Source organism: Equus przewalskii, chromosome 1 (genome assembly GCF_037783145.1).
Source record: "Equus przewalskii isolate Varuska chromosome 1, EquPr2, whole genome shotgun sequence".
Lineage (NCBI taxonomy): Eukaryota > Metazoa > Chordata > Mammalia > Perissodactyla > Equidae > Equus > Equus przewalskii.
Window position 1 is genome coordinate 66896364 of NC_091831.1, and position 26193 is coordinate 66922556.

The 26193-nt window shown below is 38.4% G+C and overlaps 1 long non-coding RNA gene across 26 annotated transcripts in view; it reads right to left on the reverse strand.

The window, feature by feature from the left end:
* Positions 1-12741: 12741 nt before the first annotated feature.
* LOC103545054 (uncharacterized) overlaps positions 12742-26193 on the reverse strand; it is a 33940-nt gene continuing 20488 nt past the window's right edge. For 12 of the 26 annotated variants that reach the window (XR_011538458.1, XR_011538462.1, XR_011538437.1 and 9 more), the window contains 5 exons: positions 24887-25088; positions 22458-22555; positions 18726-18878; positions 17397-17489; positions 12742-16377 (listed from right to left, as the gene is read on the reverse strand). This is a non-coding gene — a long non-coding RNA (uncharacterized lncRNA). Of the gene's footprint in view, positions 16378-17176; positions 17266-17396; positions 17490-18725; positions 18879-22457; positions 22556-24886; positions 25089-26193 lie in introns of all 26 variants that reach the window. The other 14 variants (XR_011538481.1, XR_011538474.1, XR_011538480.1 and 11 more) reach the window with 6 other exon arrangements.

The following is a 26193-nucleotide window of genomic DNA, read 5'->3' on the forward strand; positions in this document are numbered from 1 at the left end:
TTTCTCTCAGTGAACAAATGCTATATATATTCTGTCCCACATGCAATGAAATGTTTGTTAAGTCTTATATGAACATGTTCCTAAACAGCTACCTGCAAACTGGGCTTAGAACAGTGTTCTCACATTGTTAGTAATTGATAGGTCATCTGTAGGGCATATACTGAAATGTTTGAAATGTCTTATGTGAATATGCCCCTAAACAGCTGTAAGCACATTTGTTTCACCAGAGTTCCTTTAGTGTATGAATCTTATGGATATTTTTCAAGTCTGTAGTGTAATTTTTTAAGTATTTTATGAAGTTCTTCCTAAACAGATACTAGGAAACAAGGGTTCAGCTCATCCTTCTTTCCTTGAGTGAATATTAAAATTATTCTGTCATGACCATAGTGCAATATTTGTTAAGACTTATAAAAAGATATTTCTAAAAAACAACTTTCCAGCTGGGTTCTTAACATTGTTCTTTCATTTTATGGAAGTGATAACCATTCTGGATGGAATACACTGAAATGTTTGAAAAGACTTGTATGAAGATACTCCTAAATAGCTACAAGCAATCTGGTTACACCACAGTGTTCTTTCATTTAATAAACCTTATATATATTCTCCTATAGCTGTAGTGAAATGTTTTATATCATATATGAAAATGTTCCTACAGCTACCTGCAAGCTGGGATCAGCACACTGACTTTTCATTGTAATAAAGTGATAGTTACTTTGTATGGCATACACTGAAATGTCAGAAAAGACTTATATGAGTGTATTTCTAAAGAGATACAAGCAAGCTGGTTTCACAATAGTGATCTTTCATTGAATTAATGTAATAGATATTCTGTCGCACATGTTGTGAAATTTTCAATAAATCTTACATGAAAATGTTACTATAAGTCTACCTGAAAGCTGAGTTAAGTACAATGTTTTTTCATTTTAAGAAAGTATAGCTGTTCTCTATGGCTCATACTGAAATGATAGAAAAGACTTACATGAAGATGTTCCTTAAAAGCTACAAGGAAGTTGGTTTCACCACAGCATTCTTTCAATGAGTGAATGTTATAGGTATTCCATCATGCCCGTAGTGAAATGTTTGATAGGACTTATTTGAAGATTCCCCTAAACAGCTGCAAGCAAGGTGTTTTCACCACAGTGTTCATTCAGAAAATGAATTTTATACGTATTCTGTCATGCCTCAAGAGAACTATTTGATGTCTTATGTGAGAGTGTTCCTGAACAGCTACAAGCAAGCTTTTTCAACATAGTGTGGTTTCCTTGAATGAATGTTACGGATATCATGTTGCGGCTGTAGAGAAACGTTTGATAAGACATAAATGAAATGCTCATAAAGAGCTACTGGTTTCATCAGAACGTTCTTTCTGGATATGGAAGTGATAGCCATTCTGTAGGCATAATGAAGTGTTTGAAGAGCCTTATACGAAGACATTCCTAAGCAGCCAGAAGTAATCTGGCTTCACCACAGTGTTCTTTCAGTGAACGAGTGTTATAGATAGTCTGTCATGCCTGTAGTGAAATGTTTAATAAGTCTTATATGAAGATGTTCCTAAACAGCTGCCTGCAGCTGGGTTCAGTACAGTGTTCTTTCATTGTAAGACAGCGATAGCCATTTTGTATGGCATATGCTTAAATATTAGAAAAGTCTTATATCAAGATGTTCCTAACCAGCTACAAAAAAGCTGGCTTTACATTATTTTTCTTTCTTTGAATGAGTGCAATGGATATTCTGTCACACCTGCAGTGAAATTTATAATGTGTTATAAAGGTGTTCCAAAACAGCTACTATGAAGTTGGGATCTGTACAATATTCCTACGTTATTTGAAGGGATTTCATTCAGTAAGGCCTATACCTAAATGCTTGAATCCACTAATATGAAAATGATCCTTAATGCCTGGAAGTAACATGGTTTCGCCACAGTTTTCTTTCAGTGAATGAATGTCATAGGTATTCCTCCTACCTGTAGTGAAATGTTTGTCTTATATGAACATGTTCCTAAAGAGCTACCTGCAAGTTGCGTTTAGTACAGTGTTCTTTTATTCTTAGAAATTGTTAGCCAGTTGATAGGGCATGTGCTGTAATGTTTGAAATGGTTTATATGAAGATGTCCCTAAATGGCTACAAGCACACTCATTTCAACACAGAGTTCCTTCAGTGAATGAATCTTATGGATATTCTGTCACATCTGTAATGAAATGTTTCATAGTATTTTAAGAAGATGTTCCTTAACAGATGGCAAGCAAGGGTTCAGCTCAGTGATCTTTCTTTGAATCAATATTACAGTTATTCTGGCGTGAGTGTAGTGCAATATTTGTTAAAACTTATACAAAGATATTTCTAAACTGCTACCCACAAGCTAGGTTCCTAAAAATGTTCTTTGATTTTATGGAAGTGATAATCTTTCTGAATGGCACATGCTTGCAATGTTTGAAAAGCCTTATATGAGGATCATCCCAAACAGCTGCAAGCAACATGGTTACATCACAGTGTTCTTTCATTGAATAACCTTATAGATATTTTCCAATAGCTGAAGTGAAATGTTTTATGTCATATATGAAAATGTTTCTACAGCTACCTGCAAGCTGGGATCAGTGCACTGATTTCTCATTATAATAAAGTGATAGTTGCTCTGTATGGCATATACTGAAATGTCAGAAAACTCTTATATGAATATGTTGCTAAAGAGCTACAAGCAAGCTGGTTTCACAATAATGATCTTTCATTGAATTAATGTAATAGATATTCTCTCACACATGTGAAATTTTCAGCCTTATATGAAAATGTTCCTAGAAGTCTACCTGTAAGCTGAGTTAAGTACAATGTTTTTTCATTGTAAGAAAGTATAACAGTCCTGTATGGCACATACTGAAATGCTAGAAAAAACTTACATGAAGATGTTCCTTAACAGCTGAAAGGAAGCTGGTTTCACCACAGTGTCCTCTCAGTAAGTGAATGTTATAGATATTCTGTCACACCTGTAGTGAAATGCTCGATAGGACTTATTTGAAGATGTTCCTAAACAGCTACAAGCAATATATTCTGTCATGCCTCAAGAGAAATATTTGATGTCTTATACGAGGATGTTCCTAAATAGCTACAAGCAAGCTTTTTCAACATAGTGTTATTTCTTTGAATGAATGTCATAGATATCATGTCATGGCTATAGTGAAAAGTTAGATAAATCTTATATGAAGATATTCTTAAAGAGCTACCTGTGAGCTGTGTTCAGCACAGTGTTCTTTCATTGTCATAATGCACCACCAGACTGGCCCCTGATAGCCATTCTTTATGGCATACACTTATGTGAAGAGCCTTATATAAAGATATTTCCAAACAGATACAAGCAATCTAGTTTCACCACATTGTTATTTGAGTAAATATATCTTATATTCTGTCATGGCTATAGTGAATGTTTTATAAGTCTTACATGAAGATGTTCCTCAACAGCTACCTGCAAGGTGGATTCAGCACAGCGTTCTTTAATTTTAGGAAAGTGATGTCTGAGTATTAGCCATTCTGTATGGCATATACTGAAAGTAGAAAGGCCTTATCTGAAGATGTTGCCAATCAGCTACAAGAAAGCTGGTTTCACAATAGTGTTTTTCATTGAATGAATGGATATTGTGTCATGCCTGCAGTGACGTGTATGATAAGTCTTTCATGAAAATGTTCCTAAACAGCTACCTATGATGTTCTTTCATTGTATGAAAGTGGTAGCTGTTCAGTATGATATACCCAAATTCTTGAAATGACTTATATGAAGATGTTACATAACACCTAAAAGCAAGCTGATTTCAAAACAGTGTTCTTTCATTGAATGCAGGTAATAAATACTCTGTTATGCATGAAGTGAAATGGTCGATGTCTTATATGGAAATGTTCCTGAAAAACTATTTGCAAGCAGAGTTCAGCACAAAATTCTTTCATCGTTTGAAGGTAATATTCATTTGGTACGTTGCCGGGAAGCTCTAAGAGCACTGTGGAAAGCGAGTTCTTTCTCAGCTTCCAAAAGAGCTGAAAGCAAGACGGTTTGTGGCTTGTCTTATCTTGAGGGACGGAGGGAATGCTTTGTGCGTCCCAGCTCTACACCAAGATTTGGGGTGGCAGACAGCAAATGTGCCTTTTGAGATAGGTGCTTTCTGACTGCCTCTGGACATTTTGGTTGCTCTTTGATGGGGAGCGCCTCCATGAAGGAAACCAACTGCAATCATGCAGGAGTTCATCCAGGCCTTGCTAAGAGCCAGAAGCATGTGTGTTTCTCCTGCTTGTGATCTAATGGAGAGCAAGCAAAACACATTTTGTCTTGGCTGTACACTGCTTTGTTAGTTGGCCTGTGACATGGTTAGCCTCTGGCTGCTGTTTTGCCCTGCTGAGAAGGAGAGTTCTTCTAGATGAGGGAGATTCTCTCTGCCAGTGTACAAGGGCTCTTTGTTAAAAGCATATTGTTTCGCTCCTCATAAGCATATGGAAGCACCAGTGTTCTGGCCTCAGCCTTGTTGCTAAAGGGCAAAATGTAGGCATTTCGTCTGAGCAGGGTTAGCAAGATGGAAATATGGCACAAGCAGTAGCACAATAGCCATGATTCAGAATCTGAAAAGAAACTATGTTTCTGCTGCCTTTTGAACCAGATGTTGCCTGTACGCTGTAAGAACACTGTGGAAGGGGAGTTCTTTCTCAGTTTCCTAGAAAGCTGGAAGCAAGACAGTTTGTGGCTTGTTTTATCTTGAGGGATGGATGGAATGCTTTTGAGCGTCCCAGCTCTATAGCAATGAAGGGCATGCCTGACAGCAAATGTGCCTTTTGAGACAGGTGTTTTCTGACTGCCTGTGGACATTTTGGTTGCTCTTTGCCGGGGAGCGATTCCCTGAACAAAACCAATTGCAATATTGCAGGAGTTCATCCAGGTTTTGGGAAGAGCCAGAAACAAGAGAATTTCTCCTGCTCGTGATCTCACCCAGAGCAAGCAGGACACATTGTTTCTTGGCTCTACACTGCTTTGTTAGGTCGCCTAGGACACGGCTTCCTTCTGGCTGATGATTAGCCCTGCTGGGAGGAAGTGTTATTCTCTGTGAGGGAGATTCTCTCTGCCACTGCACAAGTGCTGTTTGTTAAAAGCATATTTTATCACTCCTCCTAAGCATGTGGGCGCACCAACGTTCTGGCATCGACCCCATTCCTTGAGGGGAAGATGTAGGCATTTCATTTGAGCACAGTTAGCAAGATAGAAATGTGCCTGAAGCATTAGGGTGATAGCTGTGATTCAGAAGCTGGAAAGAAACCGCGTTTCTGCTGCCTTTTCAATCAGATGACTCTGTAAGAGCACTGTGGAAAGAGAGTTCTTTCTCAGCTTCCTAAAGACCTGGAAGCAAGACAATTTGTGGCTTTTTTTTTTATCTTGAGCGATGGATGGAATGCTTGGTGCATCCCAGCTCTAAACCAATGTTGGGCACAGCTGACAGCAAATGTGCCTTTCGAGATAGGTGCTTTCTGACTACCTGTGGACAATTCAGTTGCTCTTTGCCAGGGATGCTTCCCTGAAGGAAAGCAACTGCAATGCTGCAGGAGTTCATCCAGTCTTTCCAAGAGCCAAAAGCAAGAGTGTTTCTCCTGCTTGTGATCTCATGGATAGCAAGCAAGACACAACGTGTCTTGGCTCTACAGTGATTTGTTAGGTCGCCTGTGAGATGGTTTCCCTCCTGCTGCTGATTTGCCCTGCTGGGAGAAAGTGTTCTTCTCTGTGAGGGAGAGGGAGATTCTCTCTACCAATGCACAAGGGCTGTTTGTTAAATGCATATTGCTTCGCTCCTCCTAAGCATGTGGAAGCACCAACATTCTGGCCTTGGCCCTGTTGCCAAACAGGAAGATGTAGGCATTTCGTCTGAGCAGGGTTAGCAGGATGGAAATGTGGCACAAGCAGCAGCGTGATAGCTGTGATTCAGAAGCTGGAAAAAAACCACATTTATGCTCCCTTTTTAATCACATGACACTGTAAAGCACTGTGGAAAGTGAGTTCTTTCTCAGCTTCCTAAAGAGCTGGAAGCAAGACAGCTTGTGGCTTGTCTCCAATGGAGGGCTGCAGGCAGTGCCTTGTGCCTTCCACCTCTAGAGCAATGTAGGGCATGGCTGAGAGCGAAGTTGCCTTTCTTCTATATGTGCTTTCTGACACTGTCTCCACCAATGAACAAAGGTGAGTGGTTAAAAGGCTCTTGTCTCTCTCTTCCTAAGCATTTGGAAATGCAATCCTTCAGGCCTCGGCCGTGTTGCTGAAGGGGAAGGGGTAGGCATTTGTTGAGAGCAGGGTTGGCAAGATGGAAGTGTGGCAGAAGCAGAAGTTCTACAGCGGTGAGATCAGGGCTGGAAAGAAATGGTGTTCCAGTTGCCGTTGCAGAAGAGGTTCCCGGTACACTGTAAGAGCACTGTGGAAAGCAAGTTGTTTCTCAGTTTCCCAAAGAGCTGGAAGCAAGACAGTTTGTGGTTTGTCTCCTTTTGAGGGATGGAGGCCATGCTTTGTGGCTTCCACCTCTAGAGCAATGTAGGACACGGCTGAGAGCAGAAGTTCTAATGTGGCGAGATCAGGGCTGGAAAGAAATTTTGTTTCACAGCCCTTTGTAGGAGAGGTTCCCGGTAGGCTGTAAGAGCACTGTGGAGAGCGAGTTGTTTCCCAGCTTCCCAAAGAGCTGCAAGCAAGACAGTTTGTGGCTTGTCTACCCTTGAGGGCTGGAGGCCGTGTCTTGTGCCTTCTACCTCTAGAGCAATGTAGGGCACGGCTGACAGCGAAGTTGCCTTTCTTCCATAGGTGCTTTCAGACAATCTCTCCACCAGTGCACTGGGCCGGCAGGTTAAAAGCCTCTTGTCTGTCTCCTGGTAAGCATGTGGACGCACAATGATGTGGGCCTCGGCCCCGTTGCTTATGGGGAAGATGTAGGCATTTGGTCTGAGCAGCTTTGGCAAGATGGAAATGTGGCAGAAGCAGAAGTTCTAAAGCGGCGAGATCAGGGCTGGAAAGAAACGGCATTTCAGCTGCCTTTGTAGGAGAGGTTCCCGGTACGCTGTAAGAGCACTGTGGAAAGCTAGTTCTTTCTCAGCTTCCTAAAGAGCTGGAAGCAAGATGGTTTGTGGCTTGTCTCCCCTTCAGGGACAGAAGCAGTACTTTGTGACTTCCAGCTCTACAGTAATGTAGGGCACGGCTGAGGGCAAAGGGGCCTTTCTGATATAGGTGCTTTCTGATACTGTCTCCACCAGTGAACAACGGTGGGTTGTTAAAAGCCTCTTGTGTCTCCTCCTAACCATTTGGAAACACAATCGTTCAAGCCTCGGCCACCTTGCTTAATGGGAAGAGGTAGGCATTTGTTGTGAGCACCGTTGGCAAGAGGGAAATGTGGCAGAAGTAGAAGTCGTAAAGCGGCGTGATCAGGGCTGGAAAGAAACAGCATTTCAGCCACCTTTGTAGGAGAGGTTCCCGGTATGCTGTAAGAGCACTGTGGAAAGCTAGTTCTTTCTCCGCTTCCTAAAGAGCTGGAAGCAAGAAGGTTTGCTGCTTGTCTCCCTTTCAGGGACAGAAGCAGTGCATTGTGCCTTCCACCTCTAGAGCAATGTACAGCATGGCTGACAGCGAAGTTGCCTTTCTTCCATAGGTGCTTTCTGACAGTCTCTCCACCAGTGCACTAGGCCGGCTGGTTAAAAGTGTCTTGTCCCTCTGCTAGTGAGCATGTGAAAGTACCATGATCCGGGTCTCGGCCCCATTGCTTAAGGGGAGATGTAGGCGTTTGTTGTGAGCAGCTTTGGCAAGATGGAAATGTGGCAGAAGCAGAAGTTCTAAAGCGGCGAGATCAGGGCTGGAAAGAAACGGCGTTTCAGCCGCCTTTGTAGGAGAGGTTCCCGGTACGCTGTAAGAGAACTGTGGTAAGCAAGTTCTTTCTCATTTTCCTAAAGAGCTGGAAGCAAGAAGGTTTGTGGCTTGTCTCCCCTTCAGGGACAGAAGCAGTGCTTTGTGCCTTCCAGCTCTCGAGGAATGTAGGGCACGGCTGCGGGCAAAGGGGCCTTTCTGCTATAGGTGCTTTATGACACTGTCTCCACCAGTGAACAACGGTGGGTGGTTAAAAGACTCTTGTCTCTCTCCTCCTAAGCATTTGGAAACACAATCCTTCAGGCTTCGCCCATGTTGCTTAAGGGGAAGAAGTAGACATTTGTTGAGAGCAGGGTTCGCAAGATGGAAATGTGGAGGAAGCAGAAGTTATAAAGCGGCGTGATCGGGGCTGGAAAGAAACGGCATTTCAGCCGCCTTTGTAGGAGAGGTTCCCGGTTCGCTGTAAGAGCACTGTGGAAAGCGAGTTCTTTCTCGGCTTCCAAAAGAGCTAAAGCAAGACCCTAACCCTAAAGCTAACGCTCACCCTAACACCAAACCCAACACTAAAGCCTAACGGCAACACTAACACCTATCCTCAACCACAACCCCAACTCCAACCCCAACCACGACCCTAACCCTAACCCCTATCCACAACAATAACCCTAACCCTAAACCCTAAGCCTAACCGTAAACCCTAACCCTAAATTAGAATCTGACCCGGACCCGAACCCGAACCTGAACTCTAACCTAAGCCTGACCCTAACGCTAACCCTAGTCCTAACACTAACCCTAACATAGCAGTAACCCTAAACATATCCTAGCCCTAAGGCTAACCCTAGCCCTAGCCCTAACCCTAACCCTAGCCATAGACCTAACCCTAGCCTTAGGCCTAGCCCTAATCCTAACCCTAGCCCTAACCATAACCCCTAACCCTAGCCACAGCCCAGCCCTGGCCCTAACCCTAAGCCCTAGGCCTAGCCCTAGCCCTAGCACTAGCCCTAACCCCTAGCCCTAGCCCTAACCCCTAGCCCTAGCTCTAACCCCTAGCCCTAACCCCAGCCCTAGCCCTAGCCCCAACCACAACCCTAACCCTTAACCCTAACCCCAACCCTGACCCCGACCCCAGCCCCAACCCCAGCCCCGACCCCAGCCCCAGCCCTAGGCCTGACCCTGACCCTAGCCCTAGCCCTAGCCTGAACCCGAACCCTAACCCGAACCCGAACCCTAACCCCGAACACTCACCCGAACCCCAACCCGAACCCTAACCCGAACCCAAACCCGTACCCAAATAAACCCTCATTTATCTATTCACTATCTACTCAACACATACATTTTAAGTGCCTATTGTGTACAAGACCATGCTGTTGGAGACAGATGAAGACTATTTGGCTACAGTCCTTAAATACTTCATAATTGACTGCTGATATCAGACATGTTTCTAATTAATCTCACACTACTGTCACAAGATGCACTAAGAGCTGATGGTGGGGTGAGTGTACAAATTAGTTGCTTAAATATTTTGAAAGTCTTGCAAGTTAGTACAAGATAGTAAATAATGCAGTAAGGCCTTTCCATACTTACTCTTCTGCTGTTTCTCTCTTTAGGCTCTGCCAAACTGAACCACTGGGCATTTCTTCCAACATTCCAGTCTCCCTATCTAGAATTAAAGAACATTAATAGCTTAAAACTTTATTTATTGCTTCATTTTCAGGATGAGAAAACAGATCCAGATTAAGTGTCACAGGACATGCCTGAGAATAGAGCTAGTGGCAGAACAGAAGCGGACACCATTCTCCTGATACAAACTAAATATATTGCCGTCTTGCTCATCCACCTCTGTTAAAGTCCTCCTGACCTCTGAGGTTCAGCTTAATCATTACGGCCTCCATGAAGCCTTTCCTGATCCTCCCCAGTAAATGAACTCTCCCACCAGAGGACTTTGCTCACAATGAATGCATCTAACAGAAACACCAACTTTAACTAGGACTTTCTTCCCTGATTATTCTAGCTGGAGAGTCTCCAGCCCAAAAGATAAGAGAAATGTGAATTCCTGGCACCAGGGCTCTCTCTGCATATGAGGACAAAATGTAAAAAATGGTAGCCACCACATTCCACTTTTTCTTAAAAATACCAGCAATTTTTGCATTATACAAACTCTTGGTACTGCCATTTTCTTCTGATGTTGCAATTACTATTGCTAAGGTCATTAATGCCTTTATTGCAAAATGCAATGAATACTTTCCTGTTTTACCTTTTTAATGGTCCCTGTAACTCTCCTTTCATATATCCAGTTATTCAGCAAATATTTAATGAGATCAGATACTGCACTAGATGCTAGGAATGCAATGGTGAGGAAAACACCCAAGGGTCCTCTCATTAGGAGATAAGATGGAGCACAAAAGAGACCAGCCATCAAGCAACCACCAGAGTGTGGTAAATGCTGCACTGGAGGAGTCACAGGGCATCCAATCGAGTTCAACAGAAATGATATTAAAGTGAAATCTGAAGGAACAGTTCAGAGGGAACATGAAGGACTGGAGGCAAACACACACACACACATTTGAGGAATTTAAAGAAGTTCCTGAAGGGCAGGGGAAGTTAAGGAGAGACATTTCATAAAGGGCTTTGCACACTGTGACAGAGTTTGGGTTAAAGGCAATGAAAGCCATGGAAAGCTTGTGAAGAGGGTAACGAGAGGACAAAGATAACTGGCTGCAATTTAAGAAAAACATTTCTACCATCTCCATTATTTTTTATTCTGTCTTAAATGATCTTCACTGTTGCCTTATTCTAAATACTTTAAGGAGCTAAATTAAAAGAACATCTATAATGGATGTGAGAGAAAACAATAAGCTCTCCACACATCACAGGTAAATTATATGTAAAACATAAGTTATTTTTGCAGACTCCTGATTAACATTACAAAATAGATAAGGTTAACAAAAGACTAACAGGTAATTTTATCTTCCTTTTATTTAAAACTTGCCAGCACCAAATTATTCATGCTAACTGAACAGATATATACATAACCTAACATGATCAATAATCCAGATCTTTTCTATTTCACTTTGAAACGTGCCTTTTAATTTTCATTTAAACATGGGCATCTCTGAAATCTAGAATTTACTTCAAGTCACACCACCAGTTCCTAATACCTAATCTTGTACCCTTTCCATAGACTGAAAGCATATTTTAGGCTGGTGTCGAGATTTGGTAGAGTGGTTTAGACCTTTTTCTTTACACTTTTTTATATTCTATGACTTTTTTTAAAAAAGCACGAAGGAGTCACTTTATTTTTCTGGTAATAAAAACATTTCCACATGGAAAACAAAGAGTAGAAGTACCCTCTTTCACATCTTCCTTGAGAAGAGTCAGGTTAAATAATTGCGTTTAGAGCTTCTCTGAGGCACAAGACCTTGACAAAGCAGTGTGGGATCAAGGCTATCGTTTAGGCTTGCATACTGGTAATTTGAATAGTGACTGTTTTCTAAACTATTTTGTGGAAAATACTAAAATGAACAGCAATTTCAGCAACCAATGGATAACAAAACAAGGATGTTACAGAACTTTAAAATATTTTTTGAGGGGCCGGCCCGGTGGTGCAGGGGTTAAGTTTGCACGTTCCGCTTCTCGGCCACCCGGGGTTTGCTGGTTCGGATCCCGGGTGCGGACATGGCACCACTTGGCACGCCATGCTGTGGTAGGCATCCCACATATAAAGTAGAGGAAGATGGGCACGGATGTTACCTCAGGGCCAGCCTTCCTCAGCAAAAAGAGGAGGACTGGCAGTAGTTAGCTGAGGGCTAATCTTCCTCAAAAATATTTTTTTTGATAGAGATCACTGATTAAAGATTTTTGAACTGCATACAATTAATCAAGGAATGAAAAGTGCTTTTACACCAAACCTAAACACAACAAACATGCTGACAATATTATTACTTGAAATATTTAATATTTAAAGATATTATAAGAAAGTTAAGGCAAAATGCTATTATTCTGAAAATGAAAGGGTCAGGACAAACTCCTTTTTACCTACTCAATAGCTTGTATAGATTAAAAAAAAAATCTAGTTATTAGAAATTACTTCCAACTTTGCAGTACAGATCTTCCTCAACTTACGATGGGGTTATGTCTCAATAAAACATCTTAAGTTGAAAACATCCTAAGTCAAAAATACATTCGGTACATCAAACCTAGCAAATGTCCCAGCTTAGCCTCGCCTACAGTGACACTCACAGTCAGACAGAAGCGTCTCACACAAGCCTGCTGGATAATACAGTGTCAAGTATCTCTTGTAACTGATTGAATACTGCACTGAAAGTGGGAAACAAAACGGGTGACTGGGGTCAGAGTGGTTGCAGCGTCTCGGCTGTCCACCCTCGTGATCGCCGGAGGGACTGAGAGCTGAGGCTCCCTGCACTGCCAGCATCGCGAGGCAGGATCGTGCACATCCCGTTGGCCTGGAAAAAGATCAACATTCAAACTTCTGAGCACCATTTCTACTGAAGGTGTATCGCTTTCACACCATCATAAAGAGGAAAACTTGTAAGTCAAACCGTTTAAAGTGGAGGATTGTCTGTATTTTCAAATAAAAATTAGTAAAGTGACAGTGGATTTATACCTCTTTATGGGTGGAAAAGGGCTAAAAGAGTTGTATCTTAACATAGAAACTCAAGTATTTTCTGTTATTGTCAGCTGAGGCTGTATATTTCATCAAATGTTGACACAACCATTTGAGAAAAAGATGGGTGGGCCCTATAGCACTCATATCTAGTAACTGGTTTAGGACCCTGTGAGATGATGAGTGTTATGTGAGGAATCTATAACATGACGATGCTTTTGGGTAATAGTTTTCAATTCTTAAAAAAAAGCCAAACCCCAAAACATTGTGATTTTGTTGTTTAAAAAATTGTTTTCATTTTAATCATCTGAGTTAGTAATAAATATACAAAACTGTCCTTCACATTTCCAATTTCCATACATCGTATTATGGACCACTTAAAATTCTGGACTACAAATGCAAGTTTCTTTGTGTCCTTAACTTCAATTATTGTCATTTATAAAGAAAGGTGATTTGCAAAAACATGCATTTGTGAACACAGATGCCAAAGGTTGTACATGTAAGTTAATGCACAACCAAAAGCGTACATTGTTTATTTGTGCAGTTATGTGTCAAGTGCAACTGACACAATTAGAAGCAGTCATCCTGGGATATTTCACTCTATCTGAAAAGCAGTCTTGAGAAACAGATGGAACTATGTCTTTAAACAAAAACTGTATTCTACAAATACAATAAAATTCACAAACGTGTACATCTGAAGCAACTCTTGAGACCCAAAGCTGACTCAATAACCCTGCTGCTGTATTGGTTTATGGATATATCTCCAAAGTCACAGGCTGGGAAATAGCTGCTTTAAAGAAAATAAATATACATATTAAAAGGAAAGTAAGGCTTTAAAAAATGTGATGAAAGCTTTGAAAACAGTAATAATGTATGAATCATCTATGAGTTTTAAATTTTAGAAATTTAAAGAAATTTAAAGATAATCTGAACATTTTTTAAGCCATTATAATTAAAGTTTTCCCATCTTACCAATGTTTTCTATTTGAAAGTGTAATAGAAAAATGGACAGTTTCTATTGTTGAACTACTATAATTCATAAATCATTATAAATTTATGACTTCAACAGAGGCTCAAGTAGTGGAAACTGGCCATCATGCAAATGAAAAGCAGGAGCCTGCTTGCTTCTCCAAACAGTAATGTGAACTAGAAATAAACACCAACACAAAATGATTTTTTATACAAAATCATTTTCAGATATCAGAAGGCAGGAAAATCAAATCTTTCTTAAAAATGTTTTCCTGGGTTGTGCAACATGTGCTTTACCTCTTTGACTCAATCCACCACCTAAAGTTATTTCTATTATAAATCTCAAACTGCCTGGCAAGGACTGTGAAGGCTAACCAGCCTAGGTATTTGACATCACCCCCAAGGACAGACTGATGTATAGCTGTCATAAGTGTCCCACTTTTCTCTAAGGCCTGGAGTTTGATGTCTGTTTATGCTATGTGGATCACATGACAGAGGATGGTGCAAAGTTACAACCAGGTCTCCTCCAGGCAGTCCTATAGACTTGGCCTCTGATATCACAAAAACACTTGTTTTACTAAAATGAATTCAACTGCAAACAGTTGGAGGGCAACTGTAGTTGAAAAGGAAATGGGTTATTTTCTACAAGAAACATCTCTATTTCCTAAGGGTCTTATCATGAAGAAAATGTGGCTAGTGGTTTCAAACAGGTACTTCAAGAGTTACCCTAAATGCAAGACGACTTTTTAAAATATTTAAACCAACAATGATTCAGGAAAGTAAGCTGGGGGAGTAACATAAAGACTTGTAACACTACATTAGGAGATGCAGTATCTGCTGTGCACTTTGGAAATGAAAGCAACCAATTCTAGCCAGAGTCAATATCAGAAAGAAATACGGCTGCTTCCTACTCTTCTCCATTTAGCAAAATTAATTGGATGCTCATTGCTGATATTCTCTCACTTGAGTTAGGCAAAATGAATCAAATAAGTTACTTTTGTTTTCCAAATAAGCTGCTTAAACGGTTTTTTTGTTTTAAACTTTCAGAAATCGAACATTTAACCCTTGAGAGAAACTGCTATTATTGAGTATCCTGTCTAAAGGCAGGTGCAAGGATTGTTGGATTAAGGATTATTGCTCTTAAAAAGATAACCATCAGAAACAAATATGTTAAGTTTACCTCAAAAACTGATTTTTCACCCAATGCCACAAGGGTTCATTCTCAAATTGAGTCACGTGTTACCTTCAATTCTTTGCCAGTTTACTGAGGTTTTAGCTATTAGAAGTTGACCTATTAACTCAAAATCAAGACAACAGCAATATCCACATACGCATGTCTTATTTGGGCATTAAGCAGTAACACTGCTTTCTGGATAGGACTTAAGGCACTAAATGGTGGGAAAATAAACAAGTAGGATGATTAACAACATCTTTAGAATCCTAAAAAAGGAGATCATTTAGAAGGACACTAGTAAATCTTTTTCTCAAACAAATAAGGCATCCTGTTGGCAAACATAAATAAAATACAAGGTCATGTTGAACCTAATACGTTCACTGTCTCAGCCAAATGACTCAAAACACTAACTATCGAACTAAAGAAGGCTACAATATACATCTAAAGGTTGGAAAGGCACCCAAAGGAGAGCTCCATCACTTCCAGTTCTCAGTTAGGTAAGATGTGTTTAACACTGCATGAAGACTACTAAACGTTTATTCTTCAAAATGTATAATGTGGTTAGATTTTTATTTTGATAAATCAGTTAATCAAGTGCTAATTTAGTAAGAAATTTATTTTCATGAATCAGGAAATGACTGCAGTGTCTAACACAATCCCATTTATAAAGCTAAACTAATTCTAGTACTAAATGCATATTCTGGATAACGCTGAAGGAAATCTGTATAAACAAAAATGGTTACCTCAAGATAGAATTCACAATAGAAATTCAATATATATCTAAATAAGATTTACTGAAAATAATGAAAAGTGCAGTACAGATACATCAAACATAATTATAACCACAACACTTTCCTTCTGAAAAATACAACTATTAGTAAAATAAAATGTACGACTGAAAATTTTTCCAAAGGAAAAAATGTATAAAGGAAAATACTTTTCTTTGAGATAGGGAAAATAGTATGTCATTGTTTTTTTATCACAACATAATTTGACACGAAAAGCAGTCATAGAATTGCACCAATTCCACATCCAGTTTCCTGAACATGTTAAGAGTAATAGGAGTTCGTAAAGCAGAATGCAGTTTCTGAATTTCATATTTTAAACTGTTGATATTCTCGTACAAAATGTCACATCACACCAGATCTGTTTTCATAACGTACAATACTTTCCATTTCGTGGCCAGACATGAATGCAAACATAGGCTTTCTGCCCCCTTTCTTTCATCCTGGTGTTTAGTCAGAGTCAGGAAAAAATTATCAAGTTACTTAAGTGTTATCTCTCTAGCAATAAAGAAAAATTGTATTTAGTGCCTGCTTCATCATTTGTCAAAAAACATTTCTGAATATAAAACTCAGTTACCCAATGGTTTACAAAATAGAAAAATCATTCATTAGGATACACATGTCATGGGATTTAGGTCCACTTCCAAAGGACTGAATGCCTTGGCAGCACCACTGTCCTTCAGCAGAGGTCCCGATGCCAGTTCCCTGATCGGAGCAGGTGGGCCTGCAGGAGACCACTGCTTGATATTCGATTATCTGAGGCCTTAGACCCTCTTTGATCACCCCTCTCTGCCATCTCATTAGTGCTACAAAATAGATGGCACTTTTGTGGAAATTTTTAGGAACATTTCTGCTGAACATGATTTAGAAGTTCTCCAAATTTTTCAAATAGGTCTTCCACCCATTTCACATTTTTCATACAAAGTTGAACAATTTCTTCCTGTCCTAAATCTTCATTTCTTTTCTGCACAGAAGAAATCTAAAATAAAGAGAATTGGCACATTAGCTTATACTTATCACTTTATAAGCTCTTCACAAGGGCTTACTGTTTCTATATTCTGAATGAAAAGAGATTAAGTCACCTACAAGTAGGAATCTTTTTTGGGAAAAATCTATCCATGGAAAAGGATTATTTCAAATAAATTTGGGTTAAGTTTAATACTATCATTTTTGGCTCCATGGGGGCAGGGAGGAAGGCTAGGAAAAGTGGTTCAAACTTTCTCAATTCCTTTCAATTTTGTTAAAAGCTGAAAGGCAAATTTGGGGGTCAATTCTGCATTTTGAAGCACTGTAACAGCAGTCACCATATTTTACATGACCATCTTTACTTTCTCCTTTGCTAGACTTTAGATTTATGAACAACCTTCCACACTAAACCATGATCAAACATATCAGGTACAGCCTTGAGCCAACTTCACCCTTTTTGATTAAAAAATTGATAGTGCTGGTCAAAAAAGGTAGTAATGTCTATAGTCATTTAACCTCTAAGCAAATTAATCCTTATATCCAATCCAAAAACGGTATTATTGTCATACATAACTTCTGAGCAACTCAAATTATGGTATTTAATAGTTAACATTAAATTTTAATTATCATTTCTTCATGCCCTATTTCTCTGCAATTAAGTGGGATAAGGCCATGCTAGTGAAAAGAAGACAGCAGTGACTGAAGCAAATTACAGCAGAATCATTATACATTATGAGAGAACATGCAGCAAAGGACCAATTATCATGGCAATGTACAGCAAGCTCTAACAGCTTAAAAACATTACCACTTACAGTTTCTGTGAGAGGCGATGAGCCTCAGATTACTCTGAGCACTGAGCACAACACACGACAGAGACTCCGAACAATAAGTCGTCTTGTTACTATTTACAGGAGAATATAGACACATTTTCTAACAATTGCCTTTAAAACATTAAAAAGTACTATACCTACAGTCTCCTTAAAATTTGGAAAAACACACATTTCTTTTTTAAAATAAGTGAAAAATACTTACCTCTTTACATATGAGATAAACAAGATATTTATAATGATGTAGTGAATGATATAAAGAATACAACTGTATTTTCTCTGGATCAACAGCAAACTCCTATAAAAACAAAAGAGTTTACAGATATATTTATTTCATGGAGCAATCTGAGCTAACAATACTTTTACAAAAGTACTAGACCAAAAGTCTCAATGGAAATCTTAAAAATGATTTCTATGGCTAGGCATTACCCTGTATTAATATCAACAAGGAGCTTATTCAAAAAAAGAATTTAAATTGTATTTTAAAATCTTCATTCTTTTTCCTGAATATAAATATACACTATTCCAAAAAATGAAACATTATACAAAAATTTACACAGTAAACATATGACTTATAAAGCAAAAGAATCCTATAATCTCTTGATTCAGAGATAAACGAGGTTAACAGCATTACAGTTACGCATTCTTCCATGTCCCCCCACACATATATTAACCACACTAATTTTGTAAAGAGAAGGGAATCATACTATACATATTGTTCTGCAACTTTCTTTTTTATAACTAGTTTTTCACGTAACTAAAACTTGGATATCTTTCTCTTTATTACATATGCCCCCCAATATAAATTATATGAGGGCAGGGATTTTTGACCATTTTTCACCGTTTATTTGTGGTACTTAGAACTGTATTTGGCACACCACGGGCATTCAAAAATTTTAGTGAAAGAACAAATGAATCTACCTCTTCTTTTTGAAAAGTCCATAGCATTACATTATCTGAATGGCTCTTTATTTATCTAGTCTCACAGTGATGATACATAACTGAACTGCTCTTACAATTCTGCAATGAGCAAATGCATGCTTTTATGCATTTGTAAATATGTTTATACAGAATACATCTTTGATGTGGACTTGATATGTTGCTAAGCTGTTTTCTGAAAAAGCAGTAATTTAGACCATGTTTGAAATTGAATGGATTCCAATTTTAATAATTTTGCAGATGGAATCCACACTGAATCCTATGGGAAGTGTGCACACTCACTTCTCTGTCTGCATTTGCATCCAATGACAAAAAAACTATAGAAAAAAATACAAATGCAGGCACAGGATGATTCCTTGCTTACCAGTCTATTTAAAAAATGTGTGAGCACCCACTGTCTGCCAGATACTGTGCTAGGCACTGGAGACAAAGACTAACACCAAGTCCCTCTTCCTTAGGCCAGAGCTGCTCATTTCTACCTGAAAAAACTTCACAATTAACAACATGGTAAACTGCTTGCTTATTTCAATGTTTTAAGTAGGAATTATATTAACAACTGGAAAAGGTATAATTACAACAATCAATATATACTCACTTGTGCAAATTTAGTGGTTGTCTTAGAAGTCCTTAGAGTTTTCTTATTATAAGCTCTGCCATTCATTTTGATTTTAGAAATGGCAGATCCCCCACTTTTTGCTTTAGAGTCTTGAGTAATTGTTGTTAGTTCAGGAAAATTTTCCAAAGCACTCTTTAAAATAAAGCAAAAATAATTCACATCAGAAGAAAAATAATCTAAACTATTTCTAGCCACTCAAAATTTATTTTAAAAAATATGGAAATATATACATATGTGTACATATACACACACAAATATATGTGTAGGGGATTGATGGATGTGGTAAATAAATACAATATACACGTACATATACATACACATGTGGGTGTTTTAAACATGGCCACAAATTCTTTGCAGCTCCTCCCATCAAGATGTGGAATCTATTTCCCCAGCCCTTGAATCTGGGCCAACCTCATGACCTGCTTTAAGCAACAGCCTGTGACACTGTGGGGACTCCCGAATGAGGCAGAGAGTTCTTTCGAGTCATGCCTCTCTGGTTTCATGATAGGAGAAAGAGGGACACATGTAAGTTTCTTCAAAGCTCTACCAATTAAACCACTGTTAACACCCTGAAACTTGGCCAAGCCCTGCTATGAAGAATTCATCTGACCCAGGATGAGAACAGAGGAAAACAAGATGCTTCTCTGGCTTTATCACTTCTCTTGCTTCACTGACCACAGGAAAAGCATGATAATTTAGTGATAATTTAGTGATAATTTAGTGGTCATGTGGCAGAACCAATTCCAGTCCATTCTTTAAAACCCACAGGCATATTTATGCCCTAACCTACTTGGCAAATCATCTTGCAATAAAAAGCTACAAACACTAACTAAATAATATTTGTAGCTAAATCTAACTAATTTAAATATTGTTTTAAAAAATTAAAGTGAGTTACCAGTATCATTTATTATTTTGACACTAAACAGGTTCAAGTGCTCCCATTATATATTTTTTCTCTTATATTTATTATTCAGAACATAGTTCTCATTCAATAAGCTCAATTGTTTTATAAACAGTTACAACCTTCAAGGCCACTCTCTTCCAAATTCTGTTTGCGTGCCTAAGCACCTGGCATTGTGACCCCTGAAACAGGACATTTTTTAACAGATAGTCTAATGTTTTTTAGATATAAGTGTAGGAGGGAACGAAGTTTAAGTTTCATCAAATAGAAATAATGGGATCTTTGGCATTTCCTCCAGAGTGAGCTATCATTAATTTCTAGCTTCCTTCTCTTTCTTAAATTGTTTGTGCTTTTATTACATAGTTTGGTGCTTTCCATATAAAACATGCCCAGGTTTGAAAACTTTTGGACCCTGAATTACTATTTACAACAAATGGAACTTAAAGACAAAATAAGGATTCCAGATTTGGAAATAATGAACACCAGGTCAATGGAGATGAAAAGAGAATATTTAAATAATCTTTCTAATAAGCACAAGACGACTGGGAGTACATGGATTTCAAATGAAAACAGAACTTCAAAAGGCTTTAGGATTGCTAAAATTACCAAGATCATCATGGAAAATGGTGCTAATCATTTCCAAAAAATAGAAAATCTTTTCTAATATACTGTTTGTAATATTTTACATCAAATCATTCTAACTTTCAATAATGTATATTTTGGCTTTGAAATGCAAGTTACTATAAATAAAAATTATCAAAATTAATAAGTATAATTTCAAAATTAGAAATTTTTTCTGTGAAATAACATGAAAACTAATTTTTCAGTTTTCATCATAAACTATTGCATAAGTTTTAAATATCTACTGAGTCCATTAAATTCCAAGTGGTGGCTTTATTTTAATACAAGTTACCAGAGAACTGGTTTGACATTCTAAAAACAGTTAGCCCAAACTGGTCATTTTTAAGATTTAGAAAATTTTTAGAAAACACCCATCTAACAACATCCTATTGTCTGAAGAAAACATGACATTTCCCAAAGGGCTGTTTCGTTTGAAGACAGCAGTTAAGCAGAAAATACTGGACTGGGAATCAGTAGACCAAATTCTTAGTACTGGGCTTCTTACTAGCTTCTGACTTTTTTCTCAGCAAGTGCATGTCAGTGAAGAATACAGGACTACCAGAAGAGCTTGGGGTCACCTAGCAAAAATGAAGTCAAGTTTCACTTTTATGTGGAGTTCAGATAAAATAGGGATGTGAAAAAGCTATACAAATTACACAAAGGAGTTGAAAACATGTCCATGCAAAAGCCTGCACACGATGCGTATAGTAGCTTTCCTGATAAAATTGCCAGGATTGGGGAGCAACCAAGATGTCTTTCAGTGGGAGAATAGATACATTGTTATCTATCCAGACAATGGAATATTATTCAGTGCTAAAAGGAAATGAGCCATCAAGCCATGAAAAAACACCGCAGGGGCTGGCCTAGTGGCCAAGTGGCTAAGTTCGCGCACTCCACTTCGGCGGCCCAGGATCCTGGGTGCAAACATGGCACCGCTCATCAGGCCATGCTGAAGCAGCGTCCCACATAGCACAACCAGAAGGACCTAGAACTAGAATGTATAACTATGTACTGGGGGGCTTTGGGGAGAAAAAGAAGAAAAAAACAAAAAAGAAGAAGATTGGCAACAATTGTTAGCTCAGGTGTCAATCTCTAAAAAAGAAAAGACAAGACATGGCAGAACCTTAAATGCATATTACTAAGTGAAAGAAACCAATTTGAAAAGGCTACACACTGTCTGATTCCAACTGTATGACATTCTAGAAATGATAAAACTATGGAGATAGTGAAAAGATCGGTGGTTGCCAAAGGTAGGAGGGAGGGAGGGATGAGTAGGCGAGCACAGAGGATGTTCAGGGCAATGAAACTACTCTCTATGAGACCATAATGATACACACATGTCATTGTACATTTGTCCAAACCCTTAAAATGTACAACAGCAAGAGTGAACCATAAGAGATGCTGATAACGGGGAAAGTTGTTCATGTGTGGGGACGGGGTATATGGGAACTCTCTGTACTTTCTGCTCAATTTTGCTGTGAACCTAAAACTCCTCTAAAACTGAAGTCTATTTAAAAAAAAAAACTATACAAATGGATAAAAAAACTTCTCCCAAGCTAGATATAATCAAATGATTCCAGGTGTTGTATGTTATACTTTGAATAAGCTGGAAATTTTCTGACTACTAAGTAGCTTCTATCACAATTTTTCTGAGTTTACATTAGCTTATTGTTGTTCTATATTTCTGATAACACCAAAACCAATTTGTAGTGCCAAGATAAATCAACGGATATACACATATCCCCTATTATGTGAGAATTAATTTTTGCTCAGATATTGAGTAAAGCACGCAAGTAAAGGGAATGTTAACAACTGTGCTAGACCAATTCTCATTACAGGTGAAATGAGAAAATTTTTAAAAGGTTTAGAAGAAAAACAAGGTCGGAATACAGTAGTTTAAAGCAAGTACTTTTGAAAACATTTGGAAATTATTATATAGGAGGAAAACTAGAAAAATATAAAAGCCTGAAAAATGAATTTAAGCAGAAAAAAGCAAATGATTAACACTAAGAATGTGCTTAATACAATAAAAAGACAAGCTAAACAGACTCACAATGAATAAAAATCAAATTTTTTGTTGGTTGAAAATTTTATGAAACTGAAAATGACTTTCATAAATTTTCCAACCTATTACGCTTAAGACTATGATTGCCACTGAGTTTTGCTAATAAATCATATGAAGGAAATACCTTGAATGACTGATCCAAGTGGAGATTCAAAAGAAGTCTCTTTCGATTATCATTCAGCATGCTATCTATTTTTTTCATATGAGGCAAAAGTAGCTCATCTAAAACAAGATAAAAATTTATTGGAATAGGATAAACTATCAACAGAAAAGCTTGTTAAAAATCTGTCTTTGTCTCAAAACATTATTAAGACCTTAGCTGAGTGAGAAAGCAGCAGCGCAGTGTGTGGACAGGATGAAAGCCCTGCGTTCTAACCTGTCCTTGCCTCTAGAATTAACTGACACACGACATGACCAGTGGGCAACTGCCTAATTTCTCCAGATCTCATTTACCATCTGAACAGTAAGAGTATTACAGGATATAAATTTATCTAACATTATAAAATTTTATAAAATACTAAGTATGATATTCTTAATTCACTACAGTTTAAGGAGAAGAAAAATGATCAAAATCCAGTGTGAAAAATACAAGGGAAGAGTCAAAAGAGTTATTTCAGAGAAGGAAACTAAAAGTATGACAAAGATCCTACTCAAAGCTTTGTGCTTTCTTTGTCACCCCTGAAACTTTAAGCTCGTTTGAGAAAAGCCCTTCCAGAGTGTAAAGTTAATTACTTTTGGTGCTGTATTAAAGACTTTAGAATACAGAGTGTTTCTTAATTTATCAGCATAACAACATATTTTTATAATACTAATGACTTTTCTGAAAATGTATATATAATCCTCAGAATCTGGTTACTGGTTTCATAGTTCAATAAAATGTTTGGAATACAAACACAAGCACAGTGACCATCAGAAGAACACCTCCTCTAATTGAAGAAAAGGTCCTTAGTGTGCAATGCTTTCTAAGCTCACTAGAACACACCTGATAGTTTTCTTTTATCTTTCCAGTAGTGACTAAATCAATTCAAATACTACAAGAATTTACATTTCACAAAAACAAGTTTTAAACATTTGTGGATTATTTTAAAGTATTATAACCATTAAAATCTTCCCCCCTTATATTAAATGGAGAAAAATCAGAAAACAATGATAAACAGTAGGGGAAAAAGTCATTTAAAATACAAATACCAGAAATGACCACTACTAAGAGATGCATATTTTATGATGCAAGGAGTTTTGATTGACAGGGAAAACACTTAATGGCAAAAAGCCAACATGGGGAATTAACTATTGGGTTTTAATAATGGTTCTTCTACCACTAACTTATTCTATAACTTCAGGAAATATATTTTATCTCTTTGAACCTTCATCTACAAAATAAATGTCTTGGGGCCAGCCCAGTGGCATAGTGGTTAAGTTTGTGCACTCCACTTTGGTGGCTCGGGGTGTGCAGGTTCAGATCCCAGATGTGGACCTAGCACCACTCGTCAAGTCACACTGTGGCAGCATCCCACATAAAACAGGGGAAGATTGGCACAGATGTTAGCTCAGGGCCAATCTTTTGGACAAAAAGGTAAATAAATAAATGAATAAATGCTTTAAACCAGGTACTTTCTAATGTCCCTTCCAGCCCTACATGACTCTAAAATGACTGATGTACAGATTACTGTCTCTGATTATACGGTCAAAAAAGCAATGGATCAGGAACTCGAAAACCTTGGACTTCAATCATTTCTCTGCTTCTTCCAAGTTGTGGGCTCTTAAGCAAGTCACTTAATCTCTTTGAGCCTCTCACTGTCTTCATCCACAAAATGGCTAAATTGTTCTGGGATTAATGTAGAATAACATACGTCAAAGTATGTGGAAATAATAAAACAATACATGTTTTTAGGCACTGCTGTTGAAGTATATTGTTACTGACTATGCTTTGCTATTGTCTTTTGATCTTACACCCATAGAATCATTTTGACAGAAGAAGGGTAATAGAAACTGGCTCATTAATCCTTTCATTCATCTTTCTAGTTGTCCCTGGTGAATGCTATAGTAGCTGAAGGGTAAACATTAGTGAGCAACATTAGATATATTTTATATAGTTTATTTATATATCAACTTCATCCCTACTTTACTATAAGAAAGATTAATAAAGCAAGAGTATAAAGGAATAATATTAATGAATATAAAACAATGCATATATTGTTTTAGTACTAACTGATTAGGAAATAATTACTTTGTGATATAGCTTTTACTGGACGCAAATATACAATTTTAATTTTTACACCATTATTATCCAGTTCTTCTAATTATTAGAAAACACAATATATGGACCTCTGGACCCTCCATGTAATACAGACACTGAGTGAAATATTGTAAAGCTCATAAAGATTCGTAAAATTGAAAGAAACTAGCAGATATTACATAATTTTCCCATGAGTAGAGATCAGTAAAAATACATTCAATATACAGTTATTCAAATATTCAGATAATTCATGAAAAGATATGACCATTGTATAGAATCAATATATCATGAATTTGTTAACTGATAAAAAAACATACATTAAACGCACAACTAACAGACAAGAACAACAAAGACCCAGGAAGTGCTACTCAGCAGATTATATACTGTTGCTCTTTAGGGCTTGCATCGTGTCGGGGTCCAGGACAATGCTGACAATCAATTCCATGTGGCTTTTAAAGGTTTCCTTCATCGCACTTGTGTTCAAAACACGAGTGATAAAGGGAGCTGGAGGATCAAATGCTGGGAAGGAGAAAGGATGAAATGTTAAATATCCCTTCCTGACAACTTAAGAACACTTTTATCTGTAACAAGAGCCTATAAACAGATTAAAGGTTGTAGATAAAATTTCTTCAGATTCAAGGTTCTCCCTCTGCCTTTAAACACCCCAAGTGAGACACTTTCAAAGCTGGTTTGCACATCACAATCACTAGAGATCTTAAAAAAAAAAAATCCAGATTGATGGATTTATTAAGACACAATCTTGTTTCGGGGGTCAGGTAGTGGTGATGAAGCTAGCACATTATACTTCAAAAAAGGTTCCCAGCTAACCCTAACCCTAACCCCTAACCCTAACCTTACCTTAAGCCTAACCCTGACCCTGATCCACACCCTGACCCTGACCCTAACCCAACCCTAACCCTACCCCTACCCCAACCCCAACCCACCACACTAACCGCAAACCCCTAACCCATAACTGTAGCCCTAGCACTAGCCTTAGCCATAGCCCGAACCCTCACCCTGGCCCTGGCCCTGACCCTGACCCTAAACACTCACCCTAACCCCTAACCCTAACCCTAATCCTAACCCTAACCTTACCCTAACCCTACCCCTAATCCTAACCCCTAAACCCTAACCCTAACCCTAAAACTTATCTCCCCAACCCTAACCCTAAACCTAATTCCCTAACCCTAACGACAAACATCACCATACCTTTAACCCTAATCCTAATCCCAACCCAGAACCTGTACCCAAACCACGAACCTTAACCCGTATCTTGTATCCTTAACCCCCAACCCGTAAATTCACCTTCACCCTTACTCTCACCCTCACCCCGCTCTTCTCACCTCTTGCCTCTAATTCCAGACCCCATCTTAAACTCTAAACCTTTGCCTAAACCCTAAACCCTGACACCGACCCCAACCCCTACCCTAACCACATCCCTGACGCCAGCCCTAACCCTAACCGCAAATACTCCATAATTAATCTACCACTGAAAACTGGGTGAGTTACTATAGAGCAGCTGTGGGGACTAGCCCGGGGCCTTTCTCCCCAAGGCAGCAAGGGCACCAAAGAAGGGGGTCACAGAGCGGCTACATAGGGTTTTAGAACAAATGGCATCCACCAC